Source organism: Schistocerca americana, chromosome 9, assembly GCF_021461395.2.
Source record: "Schistocerca americana isolate TAMUIC-IGC-003095 chromosome 9, iqSchAmer2.1, whole genome shotgun sequence".
NCBI lineage: Eukaryota > Metazoa > Arthropoda > Insecta > Orthoptera > Acrididae > Schistocerca > Schistocerca americana.
In genome coordinates, this window is record NC_060127.1 from 61,959,304 (window position 1) to 61,980,543 (window position 21,240).

Genomic DNA, 21,240 nt, shown 5'->3' on the forward strand with positions numbered 1-21,240 from the left:
ACTTGTTGTCTTATATAGGCGTTGCCGATCGCAGCGCCGTATTCTGCCTGTTTACGTATCTCTGTATTTGAATACGCATGCCTATACCAGTTTCTTTGGCGCTTCAGTGTATAATATGAGTCATGCTGTATATTACCGATGCAACTAATTGTGACGAATAGTGAGAACAGGCGAGATGCCGCATAGGCCTCTCACAGAAATGACAACAACAAATGAATGGCCGGCCGCAGTGGCCGAGCGGTTCTAGGCGCTCCAGTCCGGATTCACGCTGCTGCTACGGTCGCAGATTCGAATCCTGCCTCGGGAATGGATGTATGTGATGTCCTTAGGTTAGTTAGGTTTAAGTAGTTCTAACTCTAGGGGACTGATTATCTGATATGTTAAGTGCCACAGTGCTTAGAGCCATTTGAACCATTTGAACAAATGTATGTGTGTAAACTGTGTTCCAACAAAAGAGTTCAACAGTAAAATTTTCAAAGCGGACCCCGAGAGTGATAATATGTAGTACTTGTGCAGAAAAAATAGGAGGTATGTACGTCTGGAGATCCCTTCCGTACACCTCGCTGTTGCAAACGGATGTCACACCACGACACAGGCATAAATTTTAATACAGACACGTCAATGACCAGACGGAGAGTTTCTAATTTACTGGAAAAAAATATGGGGTACGAGGAAGATCTGAACACGGATCTTCCGATTTGCACTCCAAAACCGTGACCACGTAACCACGACGCGACGGCTGTCCAAATACGCTCAATACTACACATCTTTAGCTTGAACCATTCACTGTTTCTATTCAGCTTCGTTTTTCACAGTTCAGTACACCTCCTTCCTGTTTCCATGCTTGATCTGCGTTCACTTTTTGACGGGACATTTCACTACTAAATCTGAGGGGTTTGCGATAGGGAGTGTCCCTTATCAGCAGCATACTTTAGTTTCCAGGCATTTATTATTATTATTGTTACTATTATTATCTAACGGCGTAACACGACAAGTATATGTGGACACACGATGAATTGCAGGTTACCGATTAAATTTGGAAGCAGACCAGGACTTCTAACTTCACGCGAGACCTCCTACAACATCATGGATGGCGCAGTCCTTCGCAATGTTATCGTCAGTTCCTCGGCACCACAGCCACACGCAGCTCTTTCACTACTGCCCCACTTCCTCAAGACGTGGCCACATATGTCTTTCCCTTTCGCATGTGCTTGACTGTCGAGCGTTCGCGACTTGGAATATCAATCCCTGTAAACCTTCGAGACTGTTCTTTCAATCTGCGCTCTTTCCATTTCTTAGGACGTCGAAAGCGCCTGTGGCTAGAAGACCGACCCGAGATGGCTTGCACGATATCACGGGTGTACCTGCTGTAGCGCTTGGGACCACATCGGCTTAGCAGTTCGTTCTTTAACAGATTTTCTTTTCAATCTGGAAGAAATATATCGGTTAGAACAGGTAGCCAGCGAGTGTGAGTTGATGTGGCAATGCCATTAACAATTCTCACGGCCTCATCCAGATGCTGTTTCCACGTGCAGGGGCACAGTAATCAGTTGCTGAGCACACGATTGTGACTACGAAGCTTATCAGCAATTGGTTTCCATCTGTTTCACACTATCTTGTGGAGTTATTTTTTTTTCTTGAGTCGAATTTATTTGACAGGTTGGCGCAGCGCTACCTAATTAACGATGATGGATTGAGGGAGTCACCTAGATGCCTAAGGGAGTAGTCATAGCATCACTCTACTGAAATGCAGGAGCAGTGACAAAGTGCACTGAGGAGTCAAAGAAACCGGTTGTTGTTGTTGTGGTCTTCAGTCCAGACACTGGTTCGATGCAGCTCTCCGTGATACTCCATTCTGCGCAAGCTTCTTCATTCACATGTACCTACTGCAACCTACATCCTTCTGAATCTGCTTAATGTGTTCATCTTTTGGTCCCCCTCTACGATTTTTATCCTCCACGCTGCCCTTCAATACTAAATTGGTGATCCCTTGATGCCTCAGAACATGTCCTATCAACCGATCCCTTCTTCTAGTCAAGTTGTACCACAAACTCCTTCCCAATTCTGTTCAATACCTCCTCATTAGTAACGTGATCTATATATCTAATCTTCAGCATTCTTCTGTAGCACCACAATTTGAAAGCTTCTATTCGTTTCTTGTCCAAACTATTTATCGTCCGTGTTTCACTTCCAAACAGAACTACAATCCATACAAATACTTTCAGAAAAGACTTCCTGACGCTTAAATCTACACCCGATGCTAACAAATATCTCTTCTGCTTGCCATTGCCAGTCTACATTTTATATGCTCTATACTTCGACCATCATCAGTTATTTTACTCCCCAAATAGCAAAACTCATCTATTACTTTCAGTGCCTCATTTCCTTATCTAATTCCCACAGCATCACCTTATTTAATTCGAATACATTCCAAAATCCTCGTTTAGCTTTTGTTGATGTTCATCTGATATCTTCCTTTCAAGACACTGTCCATTCCGTTCAACTGCTCTTGCATGTCGTATGCTGTCTCTGACAGAATTACCTCAAAGTTTTTATTTCTTCTCCATGGATTTAAATACCTACTCCGAACTTTTCTTTTGTTTCCTTTACTGCTTGCTCAATATACAGCTTGAATAGCATCGGGGATAGGCTACAACCCTGTCTCACTTCCATCCCAACCACTGCTTTCTTTTCATGCCCCTCGACTCTTATAACTGCCATCTGGTTTCTGTACAAATTGTAAATAGCCTTTCGCTCCCTTTATTTTACCACTGCCACCTACAGAATTTGAAAGAGAGTATTCCAGCCAACATTGTCAAAAGCTTTCTCTAAGTCTACAAATGCTAGAAACGTAGGTTTGCCTTTCCTTAATCTATTTTCTAAGATAAGTCGTAGGGTCAGTATTGCCTCACGTGTGCCAACATTTCTACGGAATCCAAACTGATCTTCCCCGAGGTCGGCTTCTACCAGTTTTTCCATTCGTCTGTGAAGAATTCGTGTTAGTATTTTGCAGCTGTGGCTTATTAAACTGACAGTTCGATAATTTTCACATCTGTCAACACCTTCTTTCTTTGGGATTGTAATTATTATATTCTTCTTGAAGTCTTGTGTTATTTCGCCTTTCTCATACGTCTTGTCAGCACTCATTCTTGCCAATTCTTTCTCCAGTACCGCAGAAGGAACATCCACCTTCTCGTAGCCCTATTACACGATCTCGCTCAAACTCATTGAAGTGTTAATACCGGCGTCTTTGCCTGTTGAAGGCATTCTCGACTAGCATCAACTCCCCACATCCAATTTCATAGGTAACTAACGCTCACGACTGTGTATTTAATGAAAACCTGGTTTGAGTCCTAATAGTGCCACTAGGACCGCCACTCTTATGCAACTGGCGTAAAAATTGAGTAGGCATCATCTCTGAGATGCAGAAACATGGCTCCCAGTTTTTGTTCATGTCGCGAAACTCTTTCTGGGTACTGCGATTTTTTTTCGGCAGAGTGCAAGAAGCAGATAGAAAAGAAGCTATGCAAAGATTCAGATGCTCACATAGGTTGCAGTACCACAGAGTTCTGCATCTGGCCGGACTTCGAGCTGAAGATGGTAACACCAGTGCCGTTACCCTGTCCCTCACGTCGACTTCTGCCACAGCAGCAACGAATACGACGGCGTTCACATCATCACCAGCATGTCGAACCTGGTCGTCTAGTTGGAAAGTGTGTGCCTAGAAACCAAAAAGTTACAGGATCGAATTCCGGTCGCACGACTCGTGTTTCAGGCAGTTTTTAACGCCAGAATCTCTGGATTTTTCGAACCTCCTGAAACAGCCGAAGGGGAAAAAGATATACCACCTCAATTCGATGCATTTGCAACTTGTTCTTAGTCTTTTTACTTTAGACAAGTTTTTCTGTAAGGAACATTCATTCAAATGGTATATTATTTTAAGTCTGAACGTTTACTACAGTCATGCTACATTGTTATAATTTATTTGTGCAGGAAAAAATTGGTACAACTAGAAAGACGACGTAGATTTTGATCCGATGGCGGTGGCGCCATATACCACCTGAGGGATAGTAGATGTAACAATCGTTTGAACGTCACCCGCCACAGATAGCGTAGTGGCATAGCTAAAAGAGCGCCATCACTGTCTGCTATTTGATAGGGAATGCTCACAACAAGAAAGTTCAGTGTGGTGCGAATGTGTGAAGCAATCAGACAGCCATGCTATGGAGACGCACTCGTGCTCCCTACAACCAACTGAGCGGGTCAGAAATGGGTCAATTTATGGCCTTCCAAGTGGCGGAACGGTCCTTTCGGAGATTTGTCATGTAAGTTGGACGTGCTGCGTCAGTTGTCGAACACTCTCACACCCGTAGACGAGGTTCTGGACGTCCACGCAGCGCAGACGCCCGCCAGGATCGTCGTATTGTAAGGGCGGCAGTGGTAGGTCGTACAGCTGACTCTGTTATGTATGAGGCGGAACTACGGGCCTCATGGTAAAAGGGTGACCCGGCTGAGTCACGCAATTTGACTCTTAGTCTGATCACGAGGTGTGGCCAAGAATTGCACGCGTTGATCACGTAGGCTGACGTGAGGATCAATGAACCATACTTAATAGGATGTATCTGGAACACCTTAGGTGATTAGAAAGTTAGTAGACAGGAATACAATTAAATACTTGGCTTTAATTCAGCATCAGCGGTGAACGTCGACCTCGACTTTATACAATAATATTTACAAGTGCAATCATAGACTGAACTGCGAATACTACTTTACAATTCTGATTGCTTCACACATATAGATCAATTGTCAATGTGTATGTGGCGCCTGGCTAGGTCGTAGCTACTGACTTAGCTGAAGGCTATGCTAACTAGCGTCTCTGCAAATGAGATCTATCAAGCTGTAACAAGTGAAACATTCATATTTAAGCCGGCTGTAGAACTGGCCAGTGCGCCAGCTTGTCTCGTAAGACCAGCCGAGTGGCGGCGCTCGGTCTGCTAGCGTCGACAGTGGCGACTCGCGGCTCCGATGTGTACTGACGGACCGCGGCCGATTTAAAGCCTACAATCTAGCCAGTGTGGTGCCTTGCGGTGATACCACAGAGACGGCAGGGGTAAGAGGGGTAGTGAGCCCAGACGTGTCAACACGAAATGTTGCGAACAGGTTATTAGCAGTGGGATTACGGGCACGCACACCTCTTACCCAACTTCCACTCACGCCACAGCATCGTCGAACACAGCTCGGCTGGTTCCGCCAGAGCATCACTTGGAAGATGGAATGGAGCGCAGTGGTCTCCAGCGATGAAAGCAGATTCTACCCACTCGCAAGTGATGGTCGTTTGCGCGTACGATGTCGACCTGATGATCGCTGTTTCATAGAGTGCGTTCCTACTGGATCTGCATTCTGGAGGACGACGGTTCAAGCCCGCGTCTGGCCATCCTGACTTGGTTTTCCGTGATTTCCCTAAATCGCTTGAGGCTAATGCTCGGATGGTTCCTTCGAAAGAGCACGGCCGCTTTCCCTCTGTCCTTTCCTAACCCAAGCTTGTGCTCCCTCTCTAATGACTTAGTTGTCGACGGGACGTTAAACACTAATCTCCTCCTCCTCCATCTTTTCATGAGAATCAACGTCGCTGTCATCTAATTCATCCAAGCTCCCTGCTGTACACTGTGTGATCAAAAGTATCCGGACAGCCCCAAAAACATACGTTTTTCGTATTAGCTGCATTATCCTGCCACCTACTGCCAGGTACTCCATATCAGCTACCTCAGTAGTAGCCATCAGACATTGTGAGAGAACAGAATGGGGCGCTCCGCGGAACTCACGGACTTCTAATGTGGTCAGGTGATTGGTGGTCACTTGTGTCATACGTCAGTACGCGAGATTTACACACTCCTAAACATCGCTAGGTCCACTGCTTCCGAAGTGATAGTGAAGTGAAACGTGAAGGGACACGTACAGCACAAAAGCGTACAGGCCGATCTCGTCTCTTGACTGAAAGACTGCCGACAGTTGAAGAGGGTCGTAATGTGTAATAGGCAGACATCTGACCAGACCATCACACGGGTTTTTCGAAACTGCATAGGGATCCACTGCAAGTACTAGGCGGGAGGTGAGAAAACTTGGAGAAATCACGCCGGTAAATGTCAAACGACGCCTCGGTTGGTGTAAGGAGAGTAAACATTGGCCGGCCGAAGTGGCCGTGCGGTTAAAGGCGCTGCAGTCTGGAACCGCAAGACCGCTACGGTCGCAGGTTCGAATCCTGCCTCGGGCATGGATGTTTGTGATGTCCTTAGGTTAGTTAGGTTTAACTAGTTCTAAGTTCTAGGGGACTAATGACCTCAGCAGTTGAGTCCCATAGTGCTCAGAGCCATTTGAACCAATTTGAGTAAACATTGGACGATTGAATAATGGAAAAATGTTTTCTGGAGTGACGAATCACGGTACACAATGTGCTGATCCGATGGCAGGGTGTGGGTATGGCGAATGCCCGGTGAACGTCATTTGCCAGCGTGTGTAGTGCCAACAGTAAAATTCGGGGGCGGTGGTGTTATGGTGTGGTTTTCATGGAGGGGGCTCGCACCCCTTGTTGTTTTGCGTAGCTGTATCAAAGCACAGTCCTAGATTGTTATTTTAAGCACCTTCACTGCTGGAAAACAGTTCGGGGATGGCGATTGCATCCTTCAACACGATCGAGCAACTGTTCGTAATGCACGGCCTGTGGCGCAGTGGTTACACGACAATATCGTACCTGTAATGGACTGGCCTTCACAGAATCCCGACCTGAATCCTATAAAACACCTTTGGGGTGTTTTGGAACGCTGAGTTCGTGCCAGGCCTTATCGACCGACATTCATATCTCTTCTCAGCGCAGCACTTCGTGAAGAATGGACTGCCATTCCCCAAGAAACCCTCCAGCACCTGACTGAATGTATGCCTGCGTGAGTGGAAGCTGTCATCAAGGCAAATGGTGAATTCCAGCATTACCGATGGAGGGCGCCACGAACTTGTCTTCTTCAGTGAGATTTCTGGATACTTTTGATCACATAGTGTGTATTTCTGCTGAGCACATCTGCATTCCCGTGTTTCTTCCCTGACTTATTCTTGTAATCGAACTGCTGGATGTGTCCTTTAACCTGATAACCATTTCCGAGCGGTATGGTCAGTAACTAAATTTATTCCCATTCAACACCGAATATATGTGATTCCATATATGAGGCTCAACAACTCCTGTTCTGTCGCATTCGAGGGTTGGATTCCCTCTCTTCTTCATCGAAGAGTTTCACTGCCTGGGCTACTCTCAGGGTGCGCCTTCGACGTGGAAGATCCTTGCCGTGTCGTCTGTTTGCCGCCGCTTGGTCGCCGCCTTCCGGTCCTTGCCGCCGCCGCCGCCGCCGCCGCCTGCCGGGGCTCGTCGCCCGTCGCCCCCGCCTGGTCGCCGCCTGCCGGGGCTCGCCGCCCCCGCCTGGTCGCCGCCTGCCGGTGCCCGCCGCCGCCGCCGCCTGCCGGTGCTCGCCGCCGCCGCCGCCGCCGGTGCCCGCCGCCTGCCGGTGCTCGCCGCCGCCGCCGCCGCCGCCGCCGCCGCCGCCGCCGCCATCCGGTGCCGCCTGGTCGCCACCATCGCCGCCGTCCTGACCCTGGTCTACGGCCGTCTTCGTCTTCATCCGTCTTCGTCTTTGTCTGTCCCCGGTTTCTGTCCTCTCCTCTTCGTTCTGTTCGTTCTTGTTTCTCTCTCCCGTCATGTCCGCCCCCACCACCACTGTCACTACTACCACCACCGCCATTGTCTATACCTCCCCTTCCGCCGCCTCCACCACTATAACTTGGTGTGCCCAGTCCCACCTCCCTCCTTCCATTCCACCTCTCCTCACTGTCCCTTCACCCTCTATCTTTGTCGCCCCCTCTCCCGCTTCTTCCTCCCGCTCCTCTCGTTCTGATCCCTTCCCCCCACTCCCCCAGCCTGTCACTGCAGCTCCAGCTCGGGTGGTGGCCCGTCGGGCCACTGCCCACGCCCAGCTCTCCCCGTCACCTTCGCCATCGCCGCCGCCTCTGCCGCCGTCATCGTCATCGTCGCCTTCACCGTCACCGTCACCATCTCCGGCGCCGACTCCGGCCCCGGGACCTGCCCCTCCCCGCCACATTCCCATTGTTCCCATCCCCCACACCTCCTCCACCGCCGTCAAGCGCCCCGGTGGCACCCCTGCTTCCTCTGCTTCCAAAAAGGCTGCACCTCGTCCTCCTTCCCCCACCCTTGATGCCATGGAAGTCTCCCCGCCTGTCCCTGCCCCCTCATCCTCCTCCTCTCTCCCTTCCTCCTACCGCTACCTCCTCTCCCGTCCTGATCCCTCTCTCCTTGAAGCCCGGAACCTCACCCTCTTCCTTCGCCAGCATTGTCCTGGTGCCCCCATCTCCCTCCTCACTCCTCGCCGAGATTCTGTTCTCATCTCCTCCCCCAGCCCAACCCTCCATACTGACATCCTCTCCCGTCTCCCCATCACCCGTTTTGGTCCCAACGCCTCCCTTACCCCTGCTCCTTCTCCATCTCCTACCCGCCAACCCCAACCCCCGCGTCGCCCGCCGACCCTCACCGCCGTGATCACGCGGCTCAGTCCGTCGATCACGGAGGAGGAGGTGTTGGCGGAGCTCCAGGCCCATCCCACGCTGGAGGTGCGGGCGGTCCGCCGCATTTTCAACTCGGCCGGCCCCACCCGCCTTATGCGGGTTTTCTCTGAGGACGCCCCCTCCATTGACCGTCTCCTGAAGGAGGGTGCCCTCCTCTTCCACCAGCGGTACAAGGTCGACCCTTCCCGTTCCCCTCCTCAATCCCTGCGCTGCCAGAGGTGTCTGCGCTATAATGCGCACCCCACAGCTGAGTGCCGCGAGGCCCCCACCTGCCCGCATTGTCGGCAGGCGCACTTCCTCCGGCAGTGCCCTAACCTCCAATCCCCTCCCTCCTGTAATACCTGCAATCTCCCTCATCCCACCTACTCCCAAAAGTGTAAAGCCCGACCCCCTCCAACCACTCCTGAACTCACCGTACCTGTCCGTCCTCTGGACGCCCCCACCCCCCCTGGCAATTCCCTTCGTCCCCCGCCCACCGCTGAGGACATCATCAGGTTCCTCACCATCGTCCTCCAGAATGTTCATCCCTTTCAGCGCCCTCACACCCTCCAGCAGATCTCCCTTGCTGCCCGTTCCATCTTCCAACTCAAGATGTACGCCACCTACTCCAACAACCAGGCCCATTTCACCTTCTCCCGTCTTGACACCCTCGTTTAAATCCCAGTCATGGCGCGACAGCAACGTATCCTTTTCAACAACATACGCTCCCTTCCTGCCAACAAAAACCTGTTCCTGCACACCCTTGCCACCCACTGTGTGGATGCCTTCCTCCTCAATGAAACCTTCCTGCAACCCCAACACACAGTCCACACTTCGCCCTACCTCCTCCACCGCTCCGATAATCCCCTCCCGATTGCGCGTGGCGGAGTTGCCATTGGTCACCACCGCCAGATCCCCGTTCGGCTCCAACCTCTCCTTCCCGACCCCACCGAACACCTGATCCTTAGTCTCTTCTTCCCCGGCCTTACCGTTACCTGCGCCACCATCTATGTCCGCCCCAACGCTCCTATTCCCTTCGACTTCCTCTCCCACGTCGATCGTACCTTTTCCTCCTACGTGATCGCCGCCGACCTCAACATCCATAGTCGTTCCGCTGCCCAGTTACGGCGATGGCATCGGTTCCTCTCCACCCTTCAAGGTGACCTCGTCCCCATCCCCCGGCATACCCGTCCTGAATCCAACTCCACTCCTGATGTTATCCTCTCCTCCCCCAACCTCCTTGGCCGCATCACGGTGGATGTCCTGGAGCCTATTGGTAGCGACCATCTCCCTGTCCTCCTCACCGTTTCAGACGGTCGTCGCCCTCGCCCCGACCCTCGTACTGACCCTCCCCCTAAGTATGTCCACGACTATTCCCGAGCCGACTGGAATGCCTACCGGGATACCCTTTCCACCCAGGTCGATAGCCACCCTCTCACCTACCACCACCCTGACGATGTCACCCATGCCGCCTCCTTTCTCCAGCGGACCTTGTCTGAGGCCGTGGAGGCCCACGTTCCTACTGTCGCCATCCACCCCCACCGTCCTACCTTACCCCCACAGGCCGTTCTCCTCCTCCGTGAATCCCGTCGTCTCTACCGTGCCTTCCTCCGCACGCGTGACCCGGACACACTACGCCGCCACCGGCAACTCCAGCGACACGTTTGTAATTTGCTCGCGGCTAAGAAACGCCGGGACTGGCGACAGACATGCACCCGTTTAAATGCAACCCTACCAATCAACTCGTCCAAGTTCTGGTCGGCCTTCCGTCGCCTTACCGGAACTAAACCCTCCCCCTATTATCCTCTTCTCCATGATGATCACCCTTTCCCTGACTCCCTTAGTAAGGCCAATCACTTTGCCTCCTACCTCTCCGATGTATTTTCCGTCCCCGATGATCCCCAGTTCGATTACTCCCTCTTCCCAGATATCCGCGATCGAACTGACACCTCTTCCCCTCCCCTCGCTCCTGGCTTCCAGTACTTGGACAACATTACACACACGGAACTCAATGCCCCTATCACTACACAGGATCTCATTGATACACTCCGCACAAAACGCAACACCGCTCCTGGTCACGATCGTGCCACCTACCGTCACCTTCGTGAAGCTCCTGTCTCTTTCCTCTCCACCCTGGCCAGGCTCTACAATGTAGTCCTGTCCACCGGTTACTACCCCGACCTGTGGAAAACCTCCCGTATCCTCATGTTCCTTAAACCTGGCAAACCGCCGTCCGCCGTCTCCTCCTACCGTCCCATCAGCCTTACCTCGGTCTTCAGCAAGGTCCTAGAATCTATCCTCACCCGCCGCATCCACCAGCATCTCCGCCAGCACCGCCTCCTTCCCGTCACCCAGTGTGGCTTTCGGCCATCCTTCTCTTCCGACGATCTTCTCCTTCACCTCACTCATCTCCTTTCCGAACAGCTTAATTCCCGTCGCTCCGCCATCTTCCTCTCACTTGACCTCGAACGCGCTTATGACCGCGTCTGGCATTCCGGTCTCCTCTTCAAGCTCCAAACCTTCGCCCTTCCCATTAACTACGCCCGTCTGATCGGTTCCTTTCTCTCCCGCCGTCCTTCCTATGTCACCATCCATAACACCGATTCCTACACCTTTTTCCCCTCCGCCGGTGTGCCCCAAGGCTCTCCCCCCTTCTGTACCTTTTGTACACAGCGGACATGCCGCCGCCGTCGCCCCCTGTCCACCTCCTCCAGTTTGCCGATGACACCGCCTTCCTTGCCCTTGCCCCCACCCTGCAACGCTCCCAACGCCTTCTCCAATCCCATCTTGACCGGTTCACCGCTTGGTGCAACCAGTGGTTGCTCAAGGTCAATCCCTCCAAAACCCAGGCGATCATTGTAGGCAAAACCACCCCTTCCTTCCGCCTCCTTGATTTCTATCTCACCGTCTATGGCCGTCCTATCGCCCTCACTCCCACCCTTAAGTACCTTGGCGTCACCCTCGACCGTCGCCTCTCCTGGACTCCCCATCTCCAGACAATCCAAGCCAAGGCACGTTCCCGACTCCGTCTCCTCAAGCTCCTTTCCGGCCGCACGTGGGGTCTGGACCCCTCCACAATCCTCCACACCTATAAATCCCTCATCCGCCCTATCCTTTGTTACGCCCATCCAGCCTGGATCTCCGCCCCCCCTACCTTCTATAAATCCCTCCAAATCCTTGAACGCCATGCTCTCCGCCTTGCCTATCGCATCCGTCTCCCCTCCCCCACGCGGATCCTGTATGATCTCATCCCCTTCCCCCACCTCCTCCTTTTCCTTGAAAGGATACGCATCCTGTACACCTCACGTAAACTTGATCCCCCTCACCCGCTCGTTTCCCCGCTCCTCTCCCACCCCCGCCCGCTGCCGCGCCTGTATTCGCACGTCCCACCCGGTCTCCATCTCTCCACCCTCCATACCCTCTCCCAAGGTGGCTTCCGCCAGCTCCCTCTCCCTGATGATGTCCTCGTCCCCTCCATCTACCCCTCCTATCAACTTTGACCCTGCCCCACCCCCCACTTCCCGTGTCCTTTCCTTTCGGCACCCTCCCTCCCTTCTCTTCTCTTCCCTTCTTTTTCCATCTCCCTGTCCCCTCCCTTCCCCCTCTTCCCCTGGGCTTCCTCTCCCCCTTCCTCCCTCCCCCCTATCTCCCCTGCCCGTGGCATCTCTGCTCTCCCCTCTCGCTCTCCCACTCCCCTTCCTCCTCCTCCTCCTCTCTTGGCAGGTCCCCGGACTCGCACACGTATAGTGAACATTCGCGCGCCGGAGATCGTCGCCTTTTGTGCTTCGTGTGTGTGACGTCATATAGTGTTTTTGGTGTCCGCCGTCCCACTCCTACGTTCACTTGTGCCGTCGGACTCACCAGTGTTTTGTGCGCCGTGCCAACGTGTTTTCAGTGTTGTTATCGTCACATGTGAACGACTCCGTGTTTTTTATGTCTCTGTGACCTCTCTCTTTTGCCCGTCACTCTGTTCATTGTCATTCACCATGTTTTATACTCTTGTAAACCGCTATGGCTGAAGAGCGGCGTAGTGTGCCGCTGCCAGCCTACCTGAATTGTACAGGTTTTAAAATAACAATAAAGTAAAAAAAAAAAAAAAAAAAATCCTGTTCTGTAGTAGACTAGTTTTCTGCTCTATTAAGTTGTCTTGATGGGTAAACCACAGGCTGCCTCTCACCGCTCACAGCCTGACACAAAACACACCCAAAAGGGAATTTAGATACGTCACCCAATAGTATACATTCCTTCTGAAAATCCAGAAAAATCAAAACTGGACTTGACATTGAAGTTTCCTTCGCCAGTGTGAATGTGGCCTGACAATCCCACATTCACACAAATCTTGCACCCTTTGTCAACAGTTGCATGAGTGGTTGCATTATAGTATGAACCCCTCGCGATTTTGAGTAGTTGCATTATATTAGCGAACTCCTGATGATTTTTCATTTAATAATTTAGGAGAGCCAAAAGTTACTGTAGCTAATTACCAGAATAATGATCTGGGGAACTTGTACCTCTTGTACCATTCTTGTACCTATTTTTACCAAATATTTGATAATTATATGAACTCCGTTCGAACAGGCCATGAAGGCCCAACGGTACTGACCGGCCGCCGTGTCATCCTCAGCCTAAAGGCGTCACTGGGTGTGGATATGGAGGGGCATGTGGTCAACACACTGCTCTCCCGACCGTATGTCTGTTTACGAGACCAGAGCCACTACTTCTGAATCAAGCAGCTTCTTAGTTTTGCCTCACAAGGGCTGAGTGCACCCCGCATGCCAACAGCGCTCTGCAAACTGATGGTCACCCATCCAAGTGCTAGCCCAGCCCGACAGCGCTTAACTTCGGTAATCTGACGGGAACCGGTGTTGCCACTGCGGCAAGGCCGTTGGCTGATAATTATATGCCCAAAGTAAACCATTTCCTCTAAAGCAAAATAAGGCCTTTCAAAGCTCAATGCCAAATGTGCAGCCCACGACCTCTTAAAAATTTCCTTCAGTCGTTGTGTGTGTTCCTCCATGTCTCTGAAGAACACAGTCATATCATCTGGGTAGACTCGACATTGGCAAGGTTTCAGCTCCTTCAGCACTCTTTACAACAATTGTTGAAACGTTGTAGAAACATTCTTCCACTTGAACATTGTTCTTCAGTAGTGATAATTATCTCAGGGTACCAAGAACGCAATCTTCGGTTCGTCCTCCAGAATCACTTCTGACTGATTGTTCTCATTTTTTAAACATATAATAGAGAAATACCGGCACTTCTCCGAATTATTAGTGGTCTCTGTGATGTCGCATATGGGGTATGCATCAGTCACAGTCTTATTATTAAGATGAGGGTCGTGTGTAGACATCTCAAGCAAGAACAGTACACCTACTCTCCAAAGGCTACTGCTCTCCCCTCCTATTCCTTCTGGTGTCTGCAATTAAATAAAATTCTCCGAAATCGGTTGCAAATATCGAGATATCCAGTAGTTACAGTAAATTGGTGTTTCAACAGCTGCCAGGATTCACTGAATGTCACTGGCAATAGAATCTGAGGAAAAAACAAGTCTTCAAACCTGAATAATGACTCCTCTATTAATACTCTTCCTATTCCATTTAGATATTCTACCTTCTTACATAACACAATCTTAGCAAGGCCTATTGCTGACCATAGTTTACTTGGTTCAAATGGCTCTGAGCACTATGGGACTTAACCGCTGTGATCATCAGTCCCCTAGAACTAGTTAAACCTAACTAACCTAAGGACATCACACACATCCATGCCCGAGGCAGGATTCGAACCTGCGACCGTAGTGGTCACGCTGTTCCAGACTGCAGCGCCTAGAACCGCACGGCCACTTCGGCCGGCCATAGTTTACTCCCTCTGTGCACCACAGCTTAGACGTTTTCTCACCAACTTCCACCGCACATCACAGAAGATCAATTCTCGCTAAATATTAACAAAAAGTCTAACCCTGGGACCATACAGCAACCCTCACTCACATGAGACGTTAATTCCACACAGTCCTTAACTGAATCGTCTCAACCTGAAAATCTATTTCCAGTGACTCCAATATGCTTACGAACAACTTCAGTTGGTACTCTCAGGAAGAATAAAAAAGAAATTCCTCCTTTGTATCTCTGGTTTTCACGAGAACAAGGTTCTGATTTCCTATATATCAAAGAAAAAAAAAGAAAAAAAATGTGCGTATGACAAGTGCACTCCATGACAATGATCACATTGATCCAACAATTGGGGAACAAGCAAAACCCGAAATCATCACGTATTATAATCGGACAAAAGGAGGTGTTGATGTGGTGGATCGACTGAAAGAAGAATATTTCGTGGCTTGAATAGCATGTACGTGGCCACTGTGACTATTTTTTTTCGATTTTAAACATTACTGGCGTAAACAGTAATATAATTTATGAAAATACAAATAAGATTGTTACTAGGAGACAGTGCCTGAAAACGCTGGCTCTAGAGCTAATACGACCACAAATTGTGCATGGGAGTACAATACAAAATCTATCTCATCCTCTACAGCAAGTTATAAAACGATTTACCAGTGAAACTGGCGTTTCAGACACTGATAACCCCAGTGATATATGTCAAGTCTGTCCAAGTCGCAAAAATCGGATGACAAAAAAGGCTTGTATCCAGTGTCAAAAATTTTTGTGTAATGAACATGCTCTAATATTATGTGATACCTGCAAAGCTCAGATATATGATGAAGATTAAATCACAAAAGTTAAATAATAATAAATACTTGTTTTCTAAGTGACTCAGAAGACTGGCAATTGTAATTGTCCTAAGATTATAACCAACAACTCGTTGTTGTTTACTGCAAATAAATGTACCCATTACTTAAATATGAGTGTTTTATAAAAAATAACAAAGTAATTTAAACATTTTAGGTACATTTCAGACTGCTTGTTGAGTGTGATCAAAATGCTTCGCACGCAAACAATCGCATAACTTTTAAAGGCGCGAGTTTTTGCAGGGTTAAGTCTTGTACAGACAAGAACTATTTACCATAGAGGTACCCAGCTTTATAGGAATGATGTTCAGACGTGTGCTACAGGGTTTGCATTATCAGTACCATTAGTGTCATGGCTAGGTGCTGGAACTAGTATGGTGGCACAGAATTGAAATACAAACATCGATGTTCATTACAGTTGCAGACAGTCAACACGGGTCTGGACAAGTTGAGCAAGGTTTAATCGTAAACCTGTTTCATCAAAACAGCAGTAACAGTGTTGCTGCTTTTGATGAGTATGGCTGCAGTACAGGAATATGTAGAGGTCCTCTTTCCATATCAGGGTTCAAGAACATGATTCAGAAGTTCAAATTAATTAGACATTTGGGAACTGCTCCTGCGAGAGGCTAACAGGCCAACTGTGACAAACTGTTGAAGTTACTGTTGCCATGGTTTAGAATGCTGGATGCAATGTGTGATTCTCAAACAGTGTCCGAATTGTGTCATGACAGCTGAACATTCTATGATTCATCATTTGAAAAGTGCTGTGAAGAATTGTGAAATGGTATCTAGTGTGGTTCCAGGCTGTCATGGATGGAGATGATCATCACATTGACCACTGTTTGTAATCTGGAAAGTAAACTTGGTATGCAGTTGACAAATGTTACCCTCATACGTGGAAATTAAAATGTGTTTCCACGCATTGTTTCTCTTCCACATGACGTTACAAATGTTTCCACAAAGTTTCACTGTGCTATGATCACTCATTTTTCATAGGGGCTACCTCAAGTACCGAACGTTTCATTATTATAAACCCCCACTCCCTCGTATTACAAAATAATCAAAACAGTGAGTTATTTACCAGTAGGTGATCGCTAAATCACCTGAAATGAAAAGCATATTTCTAAAGAATGTTACTATTACTCTCATTTCACAACTTCAAGCACAATTTCAAGGTGGGTTACAATGATAATCACACCTCGCAATCAATAACACTACAGGAAATTTTGTTGGAAAAGAAGATCAAGTGTAATTGTGTCAGTTAGCTAACACCACAGTCTTGCATCAGAGCAAGAAGAAACGTATTACATTGCTGAATTCGTTCATCTTACTGCATTTCCCTCTGTTTAGAGCTACACATGTCTTCTTTCACACAGCATATGAATGCTTGGTTCTGCTTCCTGTGTTAACTCAGAACAATAACAGTGTCTGCGTAGATGAGAAAATTTTCCTTTCTGCTCCTACAGTGTCTTATGGTTCACCTGTAGTGCTCAGTCATATACTGTGATGTATCAGGTATCTGTGCCTTGAAGATAAAATTAGGAAATATTGCAGATCATCTCAACCTCTCACTTTGTTTAAACTATTCAGTGTTTATTTCTAAAAGTGTTACAGTCAGCCATACAAGAAATGGCTTATACCTAGCTGTGAACATCACATTCCAACATTAGCAAATTACTTATATGAATATAATCTACATTAACTCTTTAACTCTTTACACCCTGTTAATGCAATGGAGGCTGAGTTCAAATGTACACCTTTTGCACCTGCTCACAGGCAAAGCTTAGTCCTTGTGTCAACAGTGAGAGCTGCTTCGGCTATGTTCACTGCTGTCGAAGGCGCCACTGTCAACTGCCCTCCCACCTCCAACCCCACTCACTCTCACCCAATCACATGTACATTTTATGAGTAGGTCGCACTTTGGATATTTATGAGGGTCACAAAGAAAGTAATCCACCACTTTTTTTTCTTCAACAGTTATTTATTGAAAACAATGAAACATACACACAAGAAAGACTCCCTATATTTTCACATAATCTCCTTCCTCTTCTATGGCTTTCCTCCAGTGAGACACAAGGGCATGTACGTCCTTTCGATACCACTGCTTGTCATGTTCATGAAGCCATTTCTTCACTGTGGGAATCACCTCTCCGTCATCCTCAAATGGTATCCTTTAATGAACCAATGTCAAGGCTGTACGGTAGAGTAACACTGTCCCACCATGTTTAGTGATGTGTTCCAAAGTCCTCAAACATGTGTGGCCAGGCATTATCATGTTGAATCAAACAATCACCTGGGGTATTGATTGCATCCACACTCCCTCTGCTGATTGATAGCATCATCGCCAACTGCTGAGTTATGAGTCAGTCTTCGTGAATGAGTATGTCAGCAAGATGCATGTTGTCAAATGTGACAGCCATGGGTGGCCTCCCTGAGTGCTGCAAATCCCAGAGGTCTGCCAAACCACCATCGCATAGTGGCCTCACCCTATTTACCCAGCAAGCAATGGTACTTCTGTCGATTGCAGGTGCTCTATAAACAGCACTCAAATGTTTGTGAATTTTCCAAACAGTTTGTATATTTGCGCTAAGAAATTCAATGCTTGCAACAAACATCACACACAAATGTCATTTTTAAACATTTATGCAGCTACAATACCTGCTAGAGGAAATGAAAAATTTCCACGCGCACTTCGGAAACTTCAAATACTGAGTACCTTAAGTTTTGGAGTCGTTGAATTCTTAATTTTTTTTTTAATTGTTTGGTTTTCAAGTGCAGTCTTAATAACTCAACAAATGTAATTTCGAGATGTGCTTATATTTCTTTATCAGATACCATCCTCATGGTGAAGCAAAATCTTCAGTGAATTACCACTTATTTAGCATCACACATCTACAAAGACAGGGTTTTAATCACACTGACCATTTTAACACACCACAGTGGCAATCAGCTACAAAACCTCCGTCATGGCCTTTATGTACACCGTAAAAGATTCAGTAAGAGACTATTTTGCATTACAGCTTCCACCCTGTAACCAGAAACAATGCAGGGCCATACTACATTAATTATAAGTCTCAGTTGATGAAAATATGGGGCTTTGTTGTTACGCCAGCGCTTTACTGCAACACCTCAACAATCCCTATGATCCAAGTACATTGATCCTTATAATACTCATGCTTACATTGATTTAGCAGCTTCCATATTATCAATGCATAATTGTGCCACAGTAGTTCCTCCATCAGCCACCGTTACAGCCCAATTTACATGCGGTTGTGATAAAATTTTAATTAGCACATCAGAAAAATAAAGTTAGGTAAGAACATGCCTGTACTTGGCACAGCTTTTGTTGTTCATAAGAAGGTTGTCAGTTCAATCGTGAAGTTCTTCAGCCCTTCTGAGAGGCTTTCTATCATCACTCTCAGCTGTGGTAACAAAGGATACACACTGATCAATGCAGAAGCACCAATCAGTGAAGACAACAGACGCAATCTTAAAAAAGTTGAACAGTTTTGGGACCTCCTTGAAGAACAGTTACAGAAAATACCATCTAAGAACATAAAGATCCTACTAGGTGACTTTAACACTCAGCTGGGAATAGAACCACAATTCAGATCAACAATGGGAAAGTACCCTGCTCACAAGATGACTAACAGAAATGGTATAAGACTAATCAAACTGTGTCGATCCTTCAATCTTCAGATACTGTCAACATTTTTAAAACGCAAGCCAAGTAAACAGAAGACTTGGCGATCACCAGGCAGTGTGTGTGGAGAGAAAGAGATTGATCATGTAGCAATCTCTAGGAGAGCAACTAAGGAAATAATGAATGTTAAAGTACAGACAGGTGCCCAGTTCGACTCAGATCATTATCTCTCCAAGACCGAAATGAATTTCATCCCTCTCGATAAGGCGCAAAAACTGGAAATAAAATTCATAAATATGATGTTGCGAAGCTCAAAATCAATCAAAACATATTGGAATAATACCACCAGCAATTGACATTTGATTCCCATAAATGGATGCACATCGTCTCCAAGATCCAACAAGTAGCTAATACTGCAATCCTGACAGCTAAAAAGAGAAAGCATAGATGGTGAAATGTGGTTTGTGATGAGGTGGTGGCCCAAAGAACAAATGCATGGAAAATGTGGAAGTCAACCAGGAGACCTGAAGATTTTGATGTATTCCATGAAGTTCAAAAATATGCAGCCAGAACACTACGAAGGGCTAAGCAATTGTATGAGACACAGCAGTTAGAACACATTGATCAGGATTTCTGGAAAAACAATGCCAGAGACTTCTATCAGACGTTCAAATTGAATTTGAAAGGATACCAAGCCCCTAGTCTTTGTTTTAGAGATGAAAATGGAAAGCTAGGCCTGACCAATGAAGAAAATTGCACGATCATGTCTCCTTATTTTGAAAACCTACTTAATTGTGATGAACTGAAAGAAAGATTCCCTGTATGTGCCCTGATCCACAAATTAACCAACTCATTTTCACCTAGTAAAGCGGAGAGCAAAGAGATCAACAACAACCTTAAGAATAATAAGGCAGCTGGAGAGGATTCAATAGTGGTGGAACAATTGAAGCTGTCAAATAATGAAACTCTAGATGTACTAGTCCAACTTTTTGAGGAGATCTGGAGAGCTGGGATGATACCAACTGAATGGCAGTCAGCTTTAATCCATCCTCTACACAAAAAAGGCGGTAAAAAGAATGTCAGTAACTATAGGGGCATCTCATTAGTATCTGTTCCATATAAGACTCTCTCCAAAGCGATACAAAACAGAATAGAAGGTCATCTTGACCAACTGATTGGGGAATAGCAATCTGGTTTCCAAAAGGGCCAATCTTGCCCAGCACAGATCTTTAACCTGAAGAACATCACCAGGTACAAAAAAAACTGCAGGAAATAACTACGTGGTCATGTTTGTTGATTTTCAAAAGGCACATGACTCCATCCACTGACAGGCTTTAATGAATATTTTTGAAGAGTTTGGTGTGGATGATACATCAAGAAAGTTGATCAAACAAACTCTCACTAACACTGTGTCAAAAATAAAATTTATGGGTGAGATATCAGAATCCTTTACACTCAGAATAGGCATAAGACAAGGTGATGGACTATCCTCACTCATTTTCAACTGCGTCTTGGAAAATGTCATTCTAGAGAGGAGAAAGTTGTTAGCCCAAGAAGAAACAAATGAAGAACGGTTCAGACTTGTTCCTAAGAACAAAGGAGTGTACATTGACTGCTTGGCCTTTGCAGATGACCTGACCATTTTTTGCTAACAACATAGAGTCAGCAGTAAACAAGATCAAGAGGCTGTCAGAAATTGCTGAAGAAGTTGGACTCCAGATCTCTATTAAAAAGACAAAATATATGACGAACATCTTTGATGGACCTGAATGGATGATCACCAGTCTGGGAAAATCAAACAAGTTGAGAATTTCTGGTATCCTGGTGAAGTCATCCAGGAGAATGGATTGGAAGAAGAGGCAATAACTGTCAGGATGAGGAAGTTAGACCAAACATACCAACTGACAAAGAATACCTATAAAAAAAAGTCTATGAGTACAGGGGCCAAGTTCCAACTTTATAATACGGTTGTAACAAGGTCAAGCTCAGCGGCTGAAAAAGTGAGAGCATAGGATATTAAGGAAAATCCTAGGTAATAGATGGGTTGATGGACTACGGCAAATGAGAGCAAATGAGGACTTGTATAGCAAGACAGAACCTATCACAGCGTCCATTAAGAAAAGACGATTATTATTTTATTGTCATCTCATGAGGGTGGACGGTGACCAACTAACAAAAAGAATATGGAGTTTCATCCAATCTAAGAAAACAAGGCCAAGATGACTAGAAGAATGTGAAAAATATCTTAGGCAGATCG

The 21,240-nt window shown here is 47.2% G+C and overlaps 1 pseudogene; it reads right to left on the bottom strand.

The window, feature by feature from the left end:
* Positions 1–13,371: 13,371 nt before the first annotated feature.
* LOC124551549 lies at positions 13,372–13,488 on the bottom strand (annotated as a pseudogene).
* Positions 13,489–21,240: the final 7,752 nt, after the last annotated feature.